This window comes from Pantherophis guttatus, chromosome 3, assembly GCF_059756535.1.
Source record: "Pantherophis guttatus breed Tessera chromosome 3, ASM5975653v1, whole genome shotgun sequence".
NCBI lineage: Eukaryota > Metazoa > Chordata > Lepidosauria > Squamata > Colubridae > Pantherophis > Pantherophis guttatus.
Genome location: NC_142065.1, coordinates 17581027 through 17600549, shown reverse-complemented (window position 1 = coordinate 17600549; position 19523 = coordinate 17581027). Strand labels below are relative to the sequence as shown.

At 41.0% G+C, this 19523-nt stretch overlaps 1 protein-coding gene and 1 long non-coding RNA gene across 3 annotated transcripts in view; one reads left to right on the top strand and one right to left on the bottom strand.

The window, feature by feature from the left end:
* Nucleotides 1-14540, top strand: part of LOC117674859 (uncharacterized) — a 42722-nt gene extending 28182 nt beyond the window's left edge. Inside the window, exons 2-5 of the long non-coding RNA XR_004594015.3 lie at nt 3126-3235; nt 7115-7367; nt 11496-11677; nt 14451-14540. This is a non-coding gene — a long non-coding RNA (uncharacterized LOC117674859). The remainder of the gene's footprint in view (nt 1-3125; nt 3236-7114; nt 7368-11495; nt 11678-14450) is intronic.
* BMP7 (bone morphogenetic protein 7) overlaps nt 1-19523 on the bottom strand; it is a 102354-nt gene that overhangs the window by 44665 nt on the left and 38166 nt on the right. The window lies entirely within an intron of this gene.

Genomic DNA, 19523 nt, shown 5'->3' with positions numbered 1-19523 from the left:
TAATATAAAACTTGCCTGTAGGCCAAAGACCCCGGGGTAATTTTCTAAACAGCTGCGTCCCACCAGATTGTTCCCAATCCACAATTCTTTGTTGGAGGTGATTTGGTTTATGGAAACTGTTTTCTACATAGGCTACTTCTGATCTAGCTAAAGATTGAGCTAGATTTCACTCAATGTAAGGTAGCTTCCCATAATTTCCAGATTCTGAAATTTCCTTTCTTCATCAAGAAGTGTCTCTTCTATAATGTTATTCCGTGTGTGTGTGTGTGTGTGTGTGTGTGTGTGTGTGTGTGTGTGTGAGAGAGAGAGAGAGAGAGAGAGAGAGAGAGAGAGAGAGAGAGGGAGGGAGGGAGGGAGGGAGGGAGGGAGGGAATAAAACCCAACTACATGATTCTAGTTAGCAGTTGGGTAGTTTTCACTGTACTTTCTACTATCATTAAAGATAAGATTAGTGTACAGATTCTCACTAAAGATCTGAGTGCTGTTTTACAGAGCACTAAAGATTCTTTACTGATTAAAGATTTTTAATCACTAAAAGATTTAAAAATTAAAGTTTTAAAGATTAAAGGGATGTGGTGGCTCAGTGGCTAAGATGCTGAGCTTGTCGATCGAAAGGTCGGCAGTTCAGCGGTTCGAATCCCTAGTGCCGCGTAACGGGGTGAGCTCCCGTTACTTGTCCCAGCTTTTGCCAACCTAGCAGTTCGAAAGCACAGAAAAAATGCAAGTAGAAAAATAGGGACCACCTTTGGTGGGAAGGTAACAGTGTTCCGTGCGCCTTTGGCGTTTAGTCATGCTGGCCACATGACCATGGAGATGTCTTCGGACAGCGCTGGCTCATCGGCTTTGAAACGGAGATGAGCACTGCACCCTAGAGTCAGGAACAACTAGCACATATGTGCAAGGGGAACCTTTACCTTTACCTTAAAGATTCTTTAATACGGTTTAACTGTGTATTTTCACAAATGTATTTTAATTTTTTATCCTCAAAAAATCTTTGGTTGGCAAGTCAGGTTGTAAATATTCCTAACAATGGCTCTCTTTCCATTCCTATGGAAATAGTGGGTCCTCATAGCTGTTGCCTTGAGGATGAAAACCCCCTTTCATACATATGCATAGAAAGACGCACCATCAGGAATGCATATTTAAATATCTGTGACTGCTCTCCTCACCAGAAAAGGCCATGGGGGATTTGCAGGAGATTTTAATCTCCTTGAGTGAATTCCTGAATCTCAAAGAGAACCTAAGAGAAAGTAGATTCCAAACGATTAAACCAGATACTTTCTTTATAGGGGGGAGAGAGACCGATTGGGGACTTAAATGCATTGTTCTAATTCTCATCTGACAAAAGATCAGAGTACAAATAAATAAGTTCTTCCATATGCTAGAACAGGGGTGTCAAACTCGTGGCCCGCAGGCCAGATGTGTCACATGCTGGCCACGCCCACCCCCAGTTGAGCAAAGGGGGGGAAAGTCATGATATGTCACGTGACGACAACGTGATGCCATGAGTTTGACACCCCCGTGCTAGAAAGAAGGAGAAATTTGGGGGAGTTGAATCTTTTAACGCTTCCAAAATCAGATTATGGCTGATTTAATCAATTATGATTACAGGCAGTCCTCGACTTACAACAGTTCATTTAGTGACTGATCAAAGTTACGACGTCACTGGAAAAAGTGTGACTTATGACCATTTTTCACACTTATGACCACTGCAGCATCCTCATGGTCACATGACCAAAATTTGATGCTTAGCAACTGGTTCATATTTATGATGGCTGCAAGGTCCCCAAACCATGGGAATACCTTTCGCGACCATCTGACAAGCAAAGTCAATAGGGAAGCCAGATTCACTTAACAACCGGGTAACTAACTTAACAACTGCAATGATTCTCTTAACAACTGTGGCAAGAAAAGTCATAAAATGGGGCAAAACTCAACTTAACAAATGTCTCACTTAGCAACATAAATTTTGGGCTCAATTATAGCCGTAAGTCAAGGACTACCCGTAAACCCACATATCTGTACAGTCAAGGGTCCTTAAGCCCATGTGTGCAAGAGTTTCTATAATTCTTAGAGAACTCTCCTTGCATAACTGTGGTTCTTGATGGCATGGATCCAAGCTAATGGACACTGGGGCAGTTCTCCAAAGTGACATGCTGAAACTGGAATAATTAACCAACCAAACTTCAATTAACTGTTTTTTTTTTTATTTGATTTATATGCCGCCCTTCTCCGAAGACTCAGGGCGGCTTACAATGTGCTCAGCAATAGCCTTCATCCTTTTTGTATATTTATACAAAGTCAGCTTATTGCCCCCACAAACTGGGTCCTCATTTCACCTACCTTAGAAAGGATGGAAGGCTGAGTCAACCTTGAGCCTTGGCGAGATTCGAACCCTGCAGTAATTGCAGGCAGCTGGTCTTAATAAGCTTAATAACAGGGTGCCTTAAACCCCTGTACTACCAAGGCTGTTCCTATTAGGGGTGAAATCCAGCAGGTTCTGACAGGTTCTGGAGAACCGGTAGCAGAAATTTTGAGTAGTTTGGAGAACCAGTAGCAGAAATTTTGAGTAATTCGGAGAACCGGCAAATACCACCTCTGGCTGGCCCCAGAGTGAGGAGGGAATGGAGATTTTGCACTGCCACGCTCACCAAGCCATGCCCACCAAGCCACACTACATCCACCAAGCCACGCTCACAGAACCGGTAGTAAAAAAAATTTGGATTTCACCACCGGTTCCTATGCATGCTAAGTCAAAGTGGCCTGTATTGTCCCAGCATGCTGCAGTTGTGATTATTTTGTTTCTTTACAACTGTGTTGTGAATAAAGAGAAAAAAATAATGTGAACTAAAGTATCCCATTATTTCCCCTCTAAGTCACTGCACAGACTCTTCTACATTGCTTTGACTCCTGATTAGGGGACAGGCCTGGAACCCCTGGCTTCTACACAGATGCTGCTAGAAACTGTTTCCTTTCAGAGTTATTCGTGTTGCTCCACTACTAAATCAGGAGCGGATACCGATCACATCCAAGACCAAGTTGTTTGGGGACAAAGGCTGAATAATGGGTCAAGCATTCCATTCACACTTCTTCTTCTTTTTTTCCCCATCTGTGCTGGCAAGCAGAAGCTCTCCCAGATGCCAAATCACCAACTCTTCTGGAAACCGTATTGCTGACTACAAATACTCACTTAAGTTTGCAAGATGTTCCGTCGTTTTATCATGACATCGTTAAGGTTCGTAGATGTTCCAAGTTTCTAGTGGCATGGCCAGCTTCAGAGGCTACTATAGGTAGTTCTCGACTTAGGACCACAGTTGAGCCCAACGTTTCTGTTGCTAAGTGAGACATTTGTTAAGCGAGGTTTGCTCCGTTTTACAACTTTCCTTACTACAGTTTTTCAGTGAATCAATGCAGTTGTTAAGTTACTGGCACAATTTGTTAAGTGACTCTGGCTTCCTCCGTGACTTTGCTTGTCAGAAGGCCGCAAAAGGGGAATCACATGACCCTGGGATGCTGCAACCGTTATAAATATGAGTCAGTTGCCAAGCATGTTTAATCATGTGACCATAGGACTACCGCCACAGTCATAACTGAAAAGTGGTGGTGTACTTCAGTGCAGTTGTAACTACACTGATGTTTTTTTTTTAAATTTGATTTATATGCCGCCCTTCTCCGGAGGCTCAGGGCGGCTTACAATGTGCTCAGCAATAGCCTTCATCCTTTTGTATATTTTATACAAAGTCAGCTTATTGCCCCCACAACTGGGTCCTCAATTTACCTACCTTAGAAAGGATGGAAGGCTGAGTCGACCTTGAGCCTTGGAGAGATTCGAACCTGCAGTAATTGCAGGCAGCTGGTCTTAATAACCAGCTTAATAACAGGGTGCCTTAGACCACTGTACTACGAAGGCTCTTGTTGTAAGTGAAGGACTAACTGTATCGCCAGACAAGTACTGAAGCCCAATGCTCTGTCAGAGGCCAAGTTCCCGAGTCCCTCTTTTCCAAGATACTTTTGCTCAAAGTCTAATGCCCACAAAGACAGGGGTGGGTTCTAAATTTTTTTACTACCGGTTCTGTGGGTGTGGCTTATTTTGTGGGCATGGTGTTTTTTTTAAATTTGATTTATATGCCGCCCTTCTCCAGAGACCTGTGTATATTCTTTCATTCTTTTATATATTTATACAGAGTCAGCTTATTGCCCCCACAACTGGGTCCTCAATTTACCTACCTTAGTTTGATGGTTATGTGACAAACAATTCTTTAGGATTTAGCAGAGGTACTGGTCTACCAGGCTTTTAACTGCTTGCCGTACCGGTCTACCCATTTGTTTTTGGAGCGCACCAGTCTACCACCACACTGCCTTTTACCGCTGATCAGCTGTAGGGCAGCCCTTTGAAGCGCCACGACAAGAGTTTAAACAGTTTTTTTTCTTCTAGCCGATCAGCTGGGACATGGGAGGCAGCGAATAGATTGGGGGCAGGTAGAGGTGGTATTTACCGGTTCTCCGAACTACTCAAAATTTCCACTACCGGTTCGCAAGAACCAGGGAGAACCGGTACCAACCCACCACTGCACAAAGACTAGGCCCCTGCGTTATACAAATTACAGTAAGAGTGAGAAGAGACAAGAGTTTTTCCTATTTGCCTTGAGTTTTCTCTCTAGGATTAGACTCAATTGGATAGGCAGTTGGGAGAGGGAGGATGAAATGAGGCTACTACCCTGTTTCCCTGAAAATAAGACCTATCCTGAAAATAAGAACTGGCATATTTTTTACGTGTATGCCTAATATAAGCCCTACCCCAAAAACTTAAGAGCCTGCACAGCCAGCTGGCCGCCCATTCTGTCTGGTTGCTTGTGGTGCTGTGGCCACGAGGCGAGGCGGGATGGCAGTGGAGCTGCCCCATGCACCTCGCTCTGGCTTACCTCAGGGCCCCCACAGCCAAGCAATCCACGCCCCGACACCTGCCTCACGGCAGCAGCACCAACAGCATATGCAGCAGGAGCCCACCTGGCCGCCAGCCCACTTCTTCTATTTGCTCATGACCACAATGGAGGAGGAGGCTGAATGGAGTGCGGTGCCATGGCCACAAAGCAAGGCAAATGTCAGGGCATGGATGGCCTGGCTGTGGGGGCCCTGAGGTAAGTCAGTGCAGGGCGCATGGGGCAGCTCCACCCCACTCCCCCCCCCCAGCCTCATGACAGTGGTGCTGGCATGCTGCCTCACCTCCTGCCTGGCCGAAAGCAAGCAGAAGAGGTGGGTCTCCCATACATGGGGGAGGGAAATAAGACACCCCTGAAAATAAGCCCTAGTGCTTATTTTGTGATACAAAAGAAAATAAGACGCGGTCTTATTTTTGGGGAAACACGGTAATAAGCAAAGTTCTTACAAAGTCCCCCAGATTCATCACTTACTGCAACTCCAGGTAACTTTTAAACAATTCTGACATAGGAAAGAATACAACAGTTAATGTCTCAATTCTCCCCAGACTAACAACTTTGCAAAGCTAATCCTCTGTGATTACAACTTGGATAAGCTAGCATGTATTGCTAGCTCAGTTATGTCCGCGATACACGTTCTGTGGATTTGCTGCAAAGAAATTAAAATGGGCAACACAACATTGTTATGCAACTTTGCTTTTCTTCATCCCAGCTCCCTCGAGTAAAAAGAATTAACGTGCTTGACCACAAGAGCTGAATCAGCATTTGAATCTTTTTAGTTTTTAGTTTTCCCTGATGCTATAAATAAGGGGTTCTGGAAGGAGAGCACAGCAAATGTTCCACACTGTGCAACCAACAGGAAAATGTTTCTTTAATACTGTTAAAACAGAATTTGCCTGACACTGTCAAAATTTATAGGCATCAACTCCCTTGCCCGATTAGATTATTTTGGAACACGCTGAAAGGAAAGCAAATTGATTTTAAAAAAAGAAAGAAAGAAAGAGGCTTTGCACTAGGAAAACAACATGCAGCTTTCCTGGTTTCCAGTAAATTAATCTGACTTATCGGTTCACTGCTGCAGGCCACGTGGCTCTTTCGGAAACACTGAGCTCTTTGAATACAAGTAGTCCTCGAGTTACAACAGTTCATTTAGTGACTTAGTTCAAAGTTACAATGTCCCTGAAAAATGTGACTTATGACTGTTTTTCACAGTTATGACCTTTGCAGCATCTCTATGGTCATGTGATCGAAATTCAGACGCTTGGCAACTGGCTCATATTTATGACGGTTGCAGCGTCCCAGGGTCATGTGATTCCCCCTTTGCAACCTTCTGACAAGCACAGTCAATGGGGAAGCCAGATTCACTTAACAACCAGGTTGCTAATTTATCAACTGCAGTGATTCACTTAACAACCGTGGCAAGGAAGGTCGTAAAATGGAGCAAAACTCACTGAACAAATTTCTCATTTAACACAGATGTTTTGGGTTCGATTGTGGCCGTAAGCTGAGGACCACCTGTGGTATCATCACAGGCATTCCAATGGCACCTTTTGCTATTGGACCTGCAATAGTCCTTGACCTACAACTGTTCATTTAGTGACCGTTTGAAATTACAACAACACTGAAAAAAGTGACTTATGACTGATTTTCACAATCACGACCATTGCATCATCCCTGTGGTCACGTGATCAGTTGGACACTTGGCAACTGACTTGTACTTAGGACGGTTGCAATGTCCCAGGATCATGTGATCACTTTTTGCGACCTTCTGACAAGCAAAGTCCACGAGGAAACCAGATTCACTTAACAACCGGGTTATTGGGACAGATTAGATTTCAGGCTGCTAGTTGCTGACTTGTGGAATTCTCCTTAAAGGAGAGAGGTTTTGCATTAGCAGAAAGCAATTCAGCTTCTACCAGTATCTGATTTTTCATCCATCTCCTCTGCTGGCTGCACATTCCGGAGTATTCTAGCTTCGAAGGAAATTGGGTCTCCTGCTTTTGGAAATAGGGACTTGTGTTTTGCCTTATGCAGGTAGGAGTGCAAAGTTATCTTTAAATGTGAAAATCACATTTAATCTGAAATGATACATACAGCAATAGGAAACCAGAGCATCTAATGGAACTAAACTTTTCTGGTTGAAAAACACACAATAACATCCTTTGCACTTTTTATAGGAATAAAAGTATCAGCACAGAAATGGGAAGAATGCCACAAAATTACTGTCACTTCTATCTGGATGTTTTGATGTACATATCAGCATCCTATAACACAGGCATAAAGCAATTGAAGCTTTCAATTGCCATTGATAGAAAAAGCTAATGTGTCATCTTAAAAAAACAAAGCCAGTCATGATGGAAGGAGTGGGAAGGAACAGTTGCCCTTGTGTACATGTCAATCAAAAACAGCAGAAAGCCTGCAAAAATAATTGTGAGTAACCTGGATCTTTGCTTATTAAAGGATGTTTTTAAAAATGAAAATATGTGGATTCTATTATCCATAAGAACTAATGACATCTTAAAATACTTCATGATTTCTATGCTATTTTTTAACAGCAATATTTTTTTATCAATGTTATAAGATTGGAAGTACTATCAGTTTCTTTTGCATCCAAAAGTTAAACACCTTATACAGTTGAGTGGCAAACAAAATATAAAGCTGGATGAGATGCTTGGCTCTGTGTATACATACATATTTACTCATGTATGTAAATATGTATTTATGCACACATACATATGAATGTAGTAAGTATGTCTATGCATACATACACATGTGTATATTATATATATATTTCTTGCTTAATGTTTTTGAGTAAATTTTAAATAAATCACAATAATATATCTAAGAGAATTTGCATAATTAATTTCTACAAGAAAACACAATCAAATCCTGATTTAGGAGAGAGGTTGAATGTCAAAAATTGTTCATGTTTAATTTTTGAGAAGAAAATATTGTTTTCTTAAAGAAAGATTAAATAACAAGGAAGGAGATCATCTTATGTATAGGGCTATGAATACCCAATGATTGCCTAAATTAGACATTTGATAAGCAACTGTACCATTTCAAATAAATTGTTGCCCAGTCTCTTTTTGAAAGCCTCCAGTGACAGAGCACCCATAACTTTTGAAGGCAAGCTATTCCATTGGTTGATTGCTCTTGTCATTAGGAAATTTCTCCTTAGTTCTAGGTTGCTTCTCTCCTTGGTTAATTTCCATCTCTGTAGGAGCCCTCTAATATTGGAACAATACTATTATGCCACCCCTAGTCCTTTTTTTCAGTAGGCTAGACATACCCAATATTGGATTAGATACAGATAAACAGGAAATCTATCGTAATAGAAGGTTCTACTCCCCCCCCAAAAAAATCCCCATTTGTGAAATAAATGCAAGAAAACTGATCCAATTAAATATCCATGTGTACCTCTATTCTTTTATAGACACAACACACACACATACACAAACAAATGAAACTAGTCTATGGTACAGTCAAACAAATGTAAATTCAATAATATTCCCTTTTATGAAATGATTTAAAATTCATTCTTGAGATATATTTCCAAGAGCTCTCCCCCAACCACACCCACACACACAGGGGCTCCAAAGGAACAGCAATGTTTATTCCAGCCTTCTTCAATACAGGGGTTTCCAGATGCAGCATGACAGCTTCATCGTGTCCAGGAATCATACATCTGTTGGCTAGGAAGCACATCTGGAAGGCTGGGTTGGAAAAGTTCATCTAAAGCATTAACCGATAGACTAAGCTCAGTTTCAGAAATCTAAAACCTAGTACTTGAACCAAGGGATTTTGTCATCAAAGTTTCATTACAATGGAACAAACTGCCCACCAGGATTGAGGCAAACTTTCTTCCTCTTACAGTGTAGGAGGGGAATTCTACTTTTTTTTAAATTTATCCAAGCTTTTTTTTTTTTTTTTAAATTTGATTTATATGCCGCCCTTCTCCAGAGACTCAGGACGGCTTACAATGCGTTAAGCAATAGCCTTCATTCTTTTGTATATTTTATACAAAGTCAGTTTATTGCCCCCACAAACTGGGTTCTCATTTCACCTACCTTAGAAAGGATGGAAGGCTGAGTCAACCTTGAGCCTTGGAGAGATTCAAACCAGCAGAAAATGCAGGCAGCTGTGTTAATAACAGGGTGCACTAAACCACTGTACTATCAAGGCTCTTTTCAATAATTTTTAATAATCTAATGTTTTAATATCTGCAATTTTTACTTTTTACTATTTGTGCTGCATTTTCTTCTTTCCAGAGAGAAGGAAGTGGGCAGTTGAAGATGAATTGTTTAATAAAATAAATAAATAACCGTCGCGGCAAACCAAATGATCTAGAGTCGAAAATAGAGCAGTGAGTGAGGTTTTTAGCATTCTTCCCACCCAACACAGACTTTTCACTAATAAATAAAATAAGACAGATTTTATAGCAATGGGGCATATCACATCTGCAACCCGAATGGAAAGAAGGAACGCCTCTCCTTGCTGAATATAAGAGGAGAGATTTTCCATCTGCTCATGTATAAGCATTAGCTATTACTTTGTCAACAAATCCTTTTAATGCAAACCATTTCTTATCATATACAGATGTTAGAGGGACCCCCCAAATACTGTAGTACTAGATTAAACACTTTAACATCAACATATTTGCTGTGAACAAAAGTACCATTGTGTAGGAACCCAACAAGACAGAGCTGAAAAGAAGGTGGATCCAATTATCTCTTGAACTCTCAAGAGTTCTTCTCAAATGGCATCAAAGCCCAGAAAACTAATCTGAAATAGCCATTCCTACATTTGCTCCCGGAAAAGAATAGTGTATGTTCAGAGGACATGTCTTTTCAAGACAATGTCAAAAAAAATTGTATTGAGTTGGCCAATATTGAATTGCCTTGCAGCTTCTTCTTAGAAAGCATTTTAAACAATTTATATAATATACTAATACAGGGGTCCCCAACCAGTGGGCCACGGCTCATTACGGGACAATGGCCTGTTGGCCACTGGGCCACGTGAGTGGCTGGCCAGTGCGCATGCTCGCCACGCTTGCTGCCCCAGTTCACATGTGTACATGTGTCAGTAGTGGGTTTCAATTTTGTTCGCTACTGGTTTGCTCGTTGGTGCACATCCATGACGCTTCTGCGCATGCACAGAGATGTCCAGGTGGGTGGGCGGAGCCTCCAACCGCCGCTGCTACCAGTTCGCCTGATCCAGGGCGAACCGGTAGCAACCCACCACTGACATGCGTGCATAAAGGTACCTGCCCATTCTCCCAGGGTCGCCAACCCAGAAAGGTTGGGGAACTCTGTAGTAGTACTGTAAATCATATACTATTTACATAATATACTACTAAAGTTAGAAAACATAATATACTACTATTTCATAGAACCTCCAAGAAGCCTTAACAATTATTCAGGAAAAAGCAGTGCAAAATGAAATTTAGAATGTTGTAAAACTGTGGAGAGGGTTCTCCAGGAAGAAGAAACCAAAAACAATGGTTAGCAGATTCAAGGACAAATGACACAAAGCCAATAGAAAGTGCAGTATGACAGCTATGCAAAGGCCCAATTTCCAATTTTGGAGACCTGAGAGGTTGATTTCATTTAAAATTCTCAACACCATCCTTTGATGCACCATGAGCTTTTTTTCCTAATTCTTCTTGAACCAATTTACCCACTAGAACAATTCTTAATGGGCTGGGAACAGAACTACAAGAAGCAGAAATATGATTGAAAAACAACTGGAAACAGGCCGATCCATTATATTGCTAAAATTAAAATTAAATTAATCCTTTTTAAGTCCCAGGAGGTATATGTATGTCTTCTTGGTTGATAGAACCAACCGTATATCTAGCATCTTCAGAGCACTCATGGAAGCTGGAGACTGTGACAATGGTTCAGATTAAGCACTGGTCCCATGTCCACAGCACATGGGACCTAGCATTCATCTGATAGATGCTGATATATTAATCTTCACAGAGAAGTGAATTTCATAAGAATAACTCTACTGCAAGAGACCAAGGATAGTTCTCACAAAAGTTCACAAGATGCTTCTGGATGCTCTTAGGGCAGTGATGGCGAAACTTTTCGGCACCAAGTGCCGAAAAGGGAGCACACACTTACTTGTCAGACCTGCAACCCGGAAGAGGAGCTGCCCAGGGTGCATGCGTTCACCCAAAAATGCATTTCCGGTTTCCGGCGCATGCATGTGCTCTGGCCAACTATTCTTCCAGTTACTGGCGCACATGACAATCAGCTGGCTGGCGTGCATGCTCATGCAGGAAAACAGAAGACTAGTTCTTCCAGTTTCCAGCACTGCCACATGCACAAAGGCCAGCTGATCGTCGTGCACACATGCATGCCAGAGACATGGAACAGGAACAGGAAACACTGTGTGTGCCATGCGTGCCCTAGGTTTGCCATCACGGTCTTAGGGTATGGAGACAAACTTCTCTTCTCCATATGATTCTTCTACAGAGGTGGGTTATATTTTCTGATTTTTGGGGAGGAAAAACATTCCATAAAACTCCTTAATTTTCCATTTCTCTTCCAGAACACGCTCAACCTGCTGTTTGGGATTGGTCGAGCAGTTTTGCTAAGTTATTCTTTCAAAGTAGAAGCTGTAATCCCAGCCAGAACATTATAAACCATTGAACCATCCTCCAGATCAGGCTGATTAGCAGAACCCAGCGGAGAGACAGAACAGAGTTCTTGGAAGAGCTCATTCCCAGAATGGTATGTTTTGCATATATTTATTCTCTCCCAACTGCCAAGAAAGAATGTAATAATGAGTTCAAACATAAAACGATGGCTAGAGATTAAATAGGATCAGAATAGGCTGCAATTATGGTAGGTTGCAATTATGAGGCAGAAATACCATCTTTACACAGAAAAGAGGTAGGGAATATGTGGTCCTCTAGAACTTGTTGAATTACAACTACCAATATTCTTCAACAATGGTCATGTTCTCGAAGGATGTCAGGAGATCCATGGCTTCACAGCCCTGAGATAACTTAACTTGCTTTATTCTGCACTTATTATGTCTTAGTTGAAATATCCTATCCAATACTGACTTAGTGACAAAACAACATACCAAAAATATATTGATAAATGGGTCCAGAAGAGATAGGTTGTGAAAAAGAATCTTACTAATTGTAGGTGATTAGAAGAACAAAATTAGTCTGCCTGTTAATTCAATGGCACAGTCGGTCAGAAAAGAAACAACTTAATATGTTCTAGAAATACCGAAGTTGTTTAATGGAAAGTTATTTTAATTCTAACTGTGGCCACTGCAACATTACCAGAAGGAGTTTTGCTCCACAAAAATCAGCCAGGGAGTAATAGGCTGAAGGACTGTTGACGGCTACCCACATAGGAAAAATTTAAGCATTGAATTAATGTGTATGTTGTAACCACAGTCCTATTATCTGAGGAACAGGTCTGTCTGACGTAAATGTTCTCAGATTGTAGGGTTTGGTGTATAAAATATATGCTGGTTTTGTGTGCATTGCCATTGCTGCTTTCTGAAGACATTGCATATCCTTCCCTTGGTGACATTATTTCCTCTGTATCCATATTTAGCCATCTTTGTAGAGCACCGTTTCATGAAATGCTTTTTGTATGTGTATTGTGTGTCATGATGAAATTCCAAACTTATCTGGCTGCACTTGCAGTTCTGTATGTATCATTTAAGATGTTAAAAAAACACGATACTTTAGTTATATGAGTGAATTAGAAATATATGCATACAGGTACTCCTCAATTTACAACAGGTCATTTAGTGACCGTTCAAAGTTACAACGGCACAGAAAAAAATGACATGACAGGGGTGGGCAACTGTGGCCCTTTTACAACCTGTGGACTTCAATTCCCAGAATTCCTGAGACAGCTTGGCTGTCTCAGGAATTCTGGGAGTTGAAGTCCACAGGTTGTAAAAGGGCCACAGTTGCCCACCCCTGACTTATGACCATTTTTCACACTTATGACCATTGCAGCAATCGCCATAGTCATGTGATTTACATTCAGATGGCTGACAACTAATTCACATTGCAGGGTCCTGACCAACTTATTAATTTAACAACCGCAATAATTCACTTAACAAGTGTGAGGAGAAAAGTTGTAAAGTCGTGGGGGAAAACTCATGTAATAAATTTCACACTTTGCAGCATACATTTTGGGCTCAATTCTGGTTATAAGTTGAGGACTACCTGTACTTAAATAATATCTGCATTAGATAAGTATATTTAGAACTGTAATTGTTTACTGTTATGTCATCTTAAAGTACTTTCTACGAACTTTTTTCTTTGACAATGTATGCATTTCCGTCATAATTATGGTTGTGTTTTGTTCCTTTTTTGTTATTATGTTTAAAACAATAACAAATAAATTTAAAGCTGCATGTATCATTTAATGGTTCTATAGTTCTCAGTGTTTATTTATTTATTTTACTTGTGAAGTTTTTTAGCTACCTATCTTTCCATGGGGTAACAGTGTTGTATGGGCACTGAAAGAGTTTTGTTCATCTATATCGTTCCTAGCGGGAATATCATCATTCAAGGGCAGTCGTACATATTAAGATTATAACAATATCTTCATCTCTGATACAAACACCAGAGACCATTTGTTCTCTGTCAATTTTACCATGATGTATTGGGCTATAAATTCTGAATTCTTGGAATACTAGTGGGAAGATGATGGAAAGTTTACTTCAACATATCTGGCAGAAACTGGCAGATATGTTTTTCAAGAGTGAACCTCAGAAGGTGTTCTCGGCTAGGTGGCCCTATCACAATTAGGTGTGGTGGAATCTGTGGGTAAAGTGTGGGGTAAAGTGGCGGTTTAGCTTATGTCGCTTTGTGAGAGAAAGCAATGGAGGCCAGACTCCCAAAAGCTTTTATTTGCCTGTTCCCAAGAGAATGCATTAAGTCTGGCAAGGTTCTTGTAAATAGAACAGAGGTGTCAAACACAAGGCCCGTGGGCCAGATCTGGCCCGCAATGCGGTCGGATCCGGCCCACAGGGCCTTCCTGGAAAATGTAAGGGGCCCACGTCACTTCGGCCTGGTCTACCCAATGCAAAGAGGAAACATGTCAACAGTTTGGGGAATGGCATCAAGATGGCCCCGCCCATCCAGTGGGCCCCACCCATCCAGTGGGCCCCGCCCACCCAGTCACCCATGCCCAGTGAGTGCCATTATGCTAGCCACACCCACCCAGTCGGCCACACCCACCCAGTCGGCCACAGCCAGCCGGCCCCCCCGAGGTCCAACCACAGCCCTGATGCGGCCCTCAATGAAATTGAGTTTGACACCCCTGAAATAGAAGAAAACGATCAAGAAACTACTTTGGCCTATTCCCAGAATTGAACTGGCTTCTTATGCCTGGCATTAAGTCGGTGCTCTTCCTAGAAGCAGAGACTGTGATATAAAATGGTGTAGTTTAAAGGGCCCACCTTGCCCATCAAGTCCTACATAATCATGCACCAAAATGAAAATTAAACCTTTCCCAACAGTTGGCTAGCTATCCTCTGCTTGAACATATCCGTGAAGATGTACATTAACAATCCATGAGCACAAAGAGAAAGACCTTGAAGGATAAAGTTGTATACGCAGCAGCAGCAGCTTGATGTCTAAGCTAGCTTTCTGACAGAAAAAAGATGGAAGATGTACCAGTGGAGACATCATTGTGGACAGACCTCAAAGGGAAAATCTTCTCTTTGAGTACAGGGTCCCCACATGGAGTACCTCAGAATTGCAACTGGAGGTACGAACTAGCAGCAGCAAAGGAAAGACGAAGCACCATTAGGCAAAATAAAGAAGTAAAGAGAACTTTTCTAAGCAACACGAGGTAAGAGTAGCTAGTGAAGCAAGGAGATGAGGCTATAATTAGGTCAAACAGATTAATACATTAAATACTGTATTAAAACCTTACCTAGGTTCACATATCCCTGCCAGACCTTGTGTGGTTTACAATCTATGATTTGGCTTTAGTGCAATATGTGATTCCAACCATTGTACCAGATTCAATAAATCATGGCTTAACAATTCCTGGCTTAGAACACTGATTCAGCCCTCCCAAATAAAACATCTTCCTTCAGATGCCTAATGTAACAAGAATGCAGTGCAGTGTGTTCTTTTTTTTAATGCTTCTTTCATACTCAGAAGATGTTTGCTTTCAAAGTTAGATACGTCTAATTTATTTCTTAACAACTTTCCCCCTCCTTTAACCATCCTTCTGCTCTTAGTTATTGGGTGTACATTAGAAAGTAAAATGTTATAAATGTAATAGATTAGCAGGTCTTTGAAAGAGGAGGGGGAAAAGCAGTCTGGAAGAGCCAACTGGATTCCAGACTGGTACAGCTGGTTTAAGGTATTTCAGAAGTAAATGAAATCAAACGAAAATTTATAATCCTTCCTGAGCTCTGGATTCCATCAAACTAAACTCATTAGGCGTTAAGATGCAGGTGCAGCTACATAAAGGATTGCTCTGTTTTCCTTAATACCATAAGATCCACATCTTGAGTTCAGAATAAAAGTCCTTCAAAAGCACAAGCAGAGTGTACGGGTACATCCATCAACCAGCAACACTTAAAAGCAGGAGATTAGGTGACAGACTCTTCTAATGGGTTAATGCTATCGGTGGAATGTGCTCTTTTCTAAACTGATGTTGGCTTGTGGAAAAGCAAGGCTCCTTTCAGTACAAAAAGATTTCCCCTTGTCAAAGTCTAAACCTCCAGACACCTGCTCTAAATTCATTTATGCAGTTCTGTTTCTTAGGTCGTCTTTTTCAACATGATGCTCTCTGGCTAATATAACCACTGAGCATGCCAGCTAGGATGAAAGAAGCTGCAGTCCACCTGAAAAAGGGTAAACCAGTTTAGGGAAAACAACATCAGAAGCTGCGCTGGATTTTTAAAATCCAATTGGGATTTTTAAATAGCTGTAAATGTTTTTGTAGAGCCTGTGCCACAAAGTCTTAGATCAGGATTAAATTACATGGGATGCGGGGAGCTCCATGGCTCAAAAGAAACCATGCTGGGAGATTAAACTCTAGAATGAATTATGAATTTAATTGGGGAGAATATGTGATTAACTTTTTCTTTTAAGATGAGTTTAAGAGTAACTCTTTTTAGAAATGAAAGTTACCTGCTTCTCAAGAACAGGAGAAAGAAACTTAAACTTAAAATTGGGGGGGGGGAGGCATAGCACAAATACTTATGTATATGCGCACACACAAAAACAGCCATTTGAACTCCTTCTGTTACTGTAATTTGGTATACACACCCTAGCACAAATAGTCAACAGACTAATCACAGGTCTCTCATCACTTGTAATTTGATTCATCCCAATCCAAAGTTATTTGGGAGACGTGCAATCAGGACTCAAGACTCTAATTAAAATGGCAAAAGAACACAAAGAAGTGAAGTGGATGTAATACTAAACAACAGCTCCTTACCATAATAAACCTGAAAAAAGGGGTACTCTACTGACTTTATGAAAATCATAATGTACAAAAAAAATGAAAGTTCTGGACTTCAGAGACATTTTCCTTCTCTATTCTGTATGTTGGTTAGAAAGATGGCTATACTTCTCAATGGTTCCCACTGTTTGCGTTCATTTGTTTATTATTTAGAAATGGTAGAACACTATTTTCTCCCCCCCCCCTCTCTTATAGCCAAAATCTTACAGCCAAAAACTAAAAAAAAAAAAAAAATAGGGATTAAGAATCTTCAGAAGGTGAGGAATTTCATACAAAAAAAGTTACCACCAAAATAGCATTAAATCTTGTCCCTGGGATAAACCCTTGAAGTATAAAAGCCAATATGCTTTTTTAATCTATCTATCCTCAACGTACAGGATAATAACACTGTCAGAATGCTTAATTAAACTGCTGTCATTAGCCACAGTTTATATTCTAGTTAGTTCTGGAGTAAAATTAAATGACAGTGCAAGCCAAAATGGGAATAAAAGGGAACGATTAAGGCCAAAGTGAGGAAGATGGTTATCTTCTTGGAAGATGAAATACATGGAATAAGATCACATAATATGTACAAATAAAGTAGTTCTTTGTTTACAGCTATTCATTTAGGAAGAGTTCAAAATTATGATATTGAAAAAAAGTAACTTATGACCAACCCTCACTCTTATGACCATTGCAGTACCCACCCACCCACCCAGATCAAGATTCGGATGCTTGGCAATTGGCATGTATTTAGGACAGCTAGACTCTGATAACCAAAGTCAATGGGGGAAACTGGACTTGCTTAACAACTATATGATTCACTTAGCAACTGCAGCATTTCGTTTAACAACCATGGCAAAAAAGGCTGTAAACATGGCTTACTTAACAACTGCTTTGCTTAGCAACAGAAATTCTGGTCCCAAATGTAGTTGTAAGTTGAAGACTACCTGTAACTCAGGGGTGAAATCCAGCAGGTTCTGACAGGTTCTGGAGAACCTCTAGTGGAAATTTTGAGTAGTTTGGAGAATCGGCAAATACCACCTCTGGCTGGCCCCAGAGTGGGGTGGGAACGGAGATTTTGCAATATCCTTCCCCCAGGAGTGGGGAGGGAATGGGGATTTTGCAGTATCCTTCCCCTGCCACGCCCACCAAGCCACGCCCACAGAACCGGTAGTAAAAAAAATTAGATTTCACTACTGCTGTAACTTCCAATCTGGTGCAAACCATGGATAAGCCATCTGATATGCAAAATATTTTGGATCATTGTTGTTTTTACAGTTATGACCTCATATAAATCAAAATCACAATAGATGGGAAGGGGAAAACTGAATTCCTTTATAACTCCCCCCCCTCCCCATATCATTCCCCAAATATATCAAAAAAGGGACAAAAGCAGAAATAAAAGACAGAACACATTTCCCTAGCTTGGGTCCCTTCTAGATATATAGACTTCAGTTCTCAGAAATCTCAGCAAAAGCCTGGTGAAGTTCACATACCTGGAGAGCATCCAGAGTGCCATAGATTAATTGCCCCACCTCCATGCACCTACACATATTCTATTTAGATTATTAACCCAACAAGTAGAGATTCAGTTAAGGAAACCAACCAAGTTTTCAACCCATAGTTTGCATGTGGATGTCACACTACATTGGGTCACTAGTCATTGGCAATACTGGCTAAATTGTGTGTATATCAGGACACCATTTGCAAACCAAAGTTTACAGAACACAAGTGCATTTTGACTGATATATGCCAATTCCCTAGCTGGCCTCGTTTGCATGAATATGCTGTAAGATGCATGAGGCCATTGTGGCGTCTACTCAACGCCTATGGAACAAGTACAAACTGAGTTCTCATTAAAGTGTAAAACACAACAAATTCATCCCAAGCTATTACGCACACTTGGTAAACAAGCAGGAATTGAAGGACGGCTTTTTCAAGACTTGGGACTATCTTGATCTATCTGAGCCGGGAATATGGATTCCCTGAGGCTCCATTCAGCATCATGTTCTTGTAAAACATCATGATCCAGCAATGTAGGGTGTTCACTTTACTGGAAGATGAATGCAGGTCTTAATACCAATTGCCAGAATAATTAATACTGAATACCAATTGCCAGAATAATTATTAAAAAGGTTACTAAATAAATGGAAATCATACAGATCATTTCTTAAAAATAACAAATCAAGTGAATACATATTTATAGTTTTGCCCTTTGCCAAATGCAGATTAGCAAAACTCACAGGTTCTAACATCTTTTGTTGAGGCATGTTCAAAAGATCCTGATGAAGTCAGTAGCAGTTTATTGCCTCCTCTGCTTGGCATAGTTCCACACAGGGATCATAGCGGACAGAATTATCCTGCTGGCTTGCACCCTGTCTAAAAATATAAAACCTGCTCCTTTACTGAATAGACCAGATTTAGTAGCTGAGTTCACACAACATTATGGCTTAGCAGGACGTGCACACCCAGCCATTGTAGTTTATAACAACAATGGGTTTATGGCATAGTTCAGGGGTGGCCAATTGATAAGTCATCTTGCAGCCCTGAGAATATGCCTAGATTCTCTGTCAAAATATCCCAGCAAAACTACCTCTGGCCATGTTAGGTAAAGGTAAAGGTTCCCCTCGCACATATGTGCTAGTTGTTCCCGATTCCAGGGGGCGGTGTTCATCTCCATTTCAAAGCTGAAGAGCCAGCGCTGTCCAAAGATGTCTCCATGGTCATGTGGCCGGCATGACTAAACAGGCGCATGGAATGCTGTTACCTTCCCACCAAGGTGGTCCCTATTTTTCTACTTGCATTTTTTACATGCTTTCGAACTGTTGGCAGAAGCTGGGACAAGTAACTCACCCCATTATGTGGCACTAGGGATTCAAACCGCTGAACTGCCAACCTTTCGATCGACAAGCTCAGCGTCTTAGCCACTGAGTATGCTGAAATCAAACATACGGTACCTTTCTAAGCAGCAAATCAGATAAATATCTAGGTATACTCAGATAAGGGTGTGTTTCACTTGGGCATTTGGGGGGGTACCCTTCAGTTTGAAAGGGCTTTCATGTATGATTTGGAGTAGTTGTATACACAAAACAAATTGACTATATTGCCTCTGTGTGCATGCATG